Genomic DNA, 3,500 nt, shown 5'->3' with positions numbered 1-3,500 from the left:
TGTGCCAGTGTGTCTGGCTAAATTTTTTTTTTTTTTTTTGTATTGTTTTGTAGAGATAGGGTTTTGCTATGTTGCCCAGGCTGGTCTCAAATTCTTCGCCTCAAGCTATTCGTTCGCCTCTGCCTCCAAAGTACTGAAATTATAGAAAGGAGCCACAGCTCCTAGCCCTAGTTCCGAATTTTTAATATAATCAATAAATCACCAATTGCCCACTCTTGAAACCTTGTTTAAAGAAATGGCCTCATTATTCGTTGTGACTCACAAAGAAAATGCCTTGCTGGCATTAAGGACTCAGGAAGGAGCTGGAAAGGAGGTAACTGGTTTAGGGAATTGAGGCCCTTCGGTGGCCAGGGTGCTAGGGCCAAGGCAGTAGCACTGAGGGCCCTCCTTTCATTTTCTAATTCTTTTTGTTTCTTCTAGCCCATTTCTTTTTCTCCTGTTCCAAGTGGCTCTTCAGGTGCTGTGGAGAAAGTGAAAACTGCTGGTGGGAGTCAGGACTCTCGGGGATTCATAGAAAGCTGGGCCCCGGTGGAAAATATGGGAGCAGCACTTTGGGTTTTTTTTTTGAAGACAATAGAAATGTTGACTTGTTATAGAATTTTCTGTGAAACCTCAAGAGGTTTTGGGCACTATAGTAAAGCATGGACTTTGAAATCAGCCGGACCTGGCTACCAATTATGGACTGTATATCAGAGTCCAGTTAATTTTTTGGACTCTCAGTTTCCTTATATGTGAAATAGATGTAACCTACTCATAGAATTATTGTGAGAGTTAAATGAAATGGTATTTATGATGTGCTTCACCGAATTCCTGGCATATAACACATGCTTGTCGTTATTGAGAAAGCACATTTTTCAGGAAGGAATAGTGTTTGTTTGAGGCCCTGACCTTACAGAATAAGAACAACTGCTATCCTTTTTATCATCTGTTGCCTGGAAGCCTAAAATTCAAAAAGGAAGAAGTGAAACATATATATATGCAATATATATACACGCACATACATTTTTTACCCTCTGTTTAAGTACAGTACTGGGCACAGTGCTCGTCTCAGGGGCAGATACAATGAAGGATGAGGTTTGATTCCTGCCACAGGGAGTCTGCAGTTTAGCTGAAGAGGTGAGATACACAGCCAGATAACAGCGGTGAGCAGAGTCTTGTAGGAATGTAACTCTGCAGGAATAATTCAGCACTGTCCCAGTGACAAATGGGCTTCTGTCTGTGTGTTGTTCTTGGGAGTGGAGAACTCATAAAAAAACAGGGACAGGTGAAGGAGCAGGTATTGGAATAATAGTAGGTTTCATTTTAGCTTCAGAAGTGCTGCCTTTGGCCACTGCCTCTACTGATGCACAGGAGAGGTCAGTGTAGTCACCAGGATATGAGAGGAATCTTCAAAAGATGTTTAACTCCAAGTAAACTGCGCAAAAGCAGGAGCCTTGAGGGATCTGGAAATACCTCTTTATCCTCAGTCTGGCTCCTCGTGACCTCCAGTGGCCTCAAGGGCAAGGAATCCAGTATTTGTGCTGCTCCTCAAAGCACTGTCTCTTGTCCTGACTTCATGCCTAACCCTGAGTTCACTTGTGATACTGCTTTCCTTGTCTTGACTTGGATTTTTAAGTCTTACCCCTCCTCTCCTGATATTTGGCTCTTGGCTTGTCCTTGGTTGAGAGTCACCACTCTGCTCTCTGAAATCTGATCAATTGTCCTGGTGCTTCCCTGCTGCAGGACTAGAGTTTATCCCATCATCTTCAGACTATGAGAACTTGACGGAGCATATATGGCGTACATGGTGTCATAGAAAAGGGAGATGATGGTAAGACAAAAGGCATAGGTGGAGAGAGCTTTGCTTTTGGCTTTCCAGGAATGCATACTTCACAAGATGACCAGGGTGTCAGTGATGGTAAAGAAGGTAAGCAGGACAAAGCAGGAGAATGACCTCAGCCTTGGTAATTTCAGCATGGGCCAGCAGGAGCATGGGGAAGAGGAAGGAGGTCATAGGAGCAGTGGTTCATGACGCTGGGGCCATAGAAGGGCAAAATGAAGGTGTCTTTCTGTGTGACCACATCACTGATGCCGGCAGCCAATGGCCTTTTAATGGCCCAGGATGAATAATGCTAGGGGAAGTGAGGAAACTGATAGCGAGTGAGCATCAGCTACGAACCATGCTATATGCTAGGCTTTTTACAATACAAGTGTTTAATCTTCATACAACTTTCTTGTTTACAAATTTTGCCAGGTTTAGACATCAGTCTAAAACCAGATTTAGATGTCAGTACTGTCTGATCACATAACCCATGTAATTTCTGTTTCTGTATCTATATTTTTCTGTCCCATCATTTCTGATTTCATGGTGAAAGAGAAATAAGGAATGTTGCATGCATGACCGAGTAGCCTGGGTATCTAGTAGACCCTGTTATCCTTGTTGTCACGAGGTTTGCGGCTTCACTAAACATTGTCTACTTGATAGAAATAATACGGGAGATAAAATAATATAATGACTCAGGTTAGAGAAATTATTCAGTGTAAGGATGACTATTAAGAGCTAATATGTGCTGGGCACTAATTAAAGACCTGAGATTGTTCTCAGCACTCAATAGATGTTAAATCTCATTTAATTCTCACAAACTCTCTTATGAGATAATTAATATTAACATACTCATTTTCTTGGACAAAGGGATGAAGGTCATACAGCTTTATGTAACAGAGCTAGGATCCAGTCTTAGGTCTGGCTATCTCCAAATTCCATGTTCTGAACCTCAAGGATATACTGTCTCCCTAAGGAGGAAAAAACAGTGAGACTGGACAAGACTGCCCAGACACAAACACTAAGCTCGATGGAGCCATCACAGGGACCCTGTAAGGCTTTGGGTCTAAATTCAAGATGATCCATTAGGAGTTATTTCAATTGTCTCTTGTTATGTAAAACACTGCCCTAGAACATAGTGCCTTTTTTATTTATATAAATTTATGGGATATAAATGCAATTTGTTGCATGCATAGATTGTGTAGTGGTTAAGTCGGGACTTTTAGGATGTCCATCACCTGAATACCATACATAGTACCCAATTAGTGATTTCATATGTCTTAAAACTACAAGACTTGTTATTTCTCATAATTCTGAGGGTTAGAAATTTGATCAGCATTTGGATTGGTGGTTCTTCTGTTCCACATAGTATAGATAGGGTCACCCACTCAGCTGTGTGTAGCTGGTGGCTGGACTGTCCTGGAAGGCTAATGAGGTCTTACTCAATGACTGACCTTTGTGTTTCTCCATGCAGCCTGTCCATGTGGCTAATTAGGCTCACTCCCAGTATGGTTGTCTCAGGGTAGACTTTCATGATGGAAGAAGTGGAAGCTGATGGTTGTCTTTAAGGCTGGACCTTGGAACTAGCACATTGTCATTTCTGCTATATTCTCTTGGTGAAAGCAAGTCACAAGTGGAGTTGCCAGATAAAATACACAAGGCCTAGTTAAATCTCAATTTTGGATAAAAAATGAATAAT

The sequence above is a fragment of the Mandrillus leucophaeus genome, unplaced genomic scaffold (assembly GCF_000951045.1).
Source record: "Mandrillus leucophaeus isolate KB7577 unplaced genomic scaffold, Mleu.le_1.0 Scaffold578, whole genome shotgun sequence".
Lineage (NCBI taxonomy): Eukaryota > Metazoa > Chordata > Mammalia > Primates > Cercopithecidae > Mandrillus > Mandrillus leucophaeus.
This window is presented reverse-complemented; position numbering follows the sequence as displayed.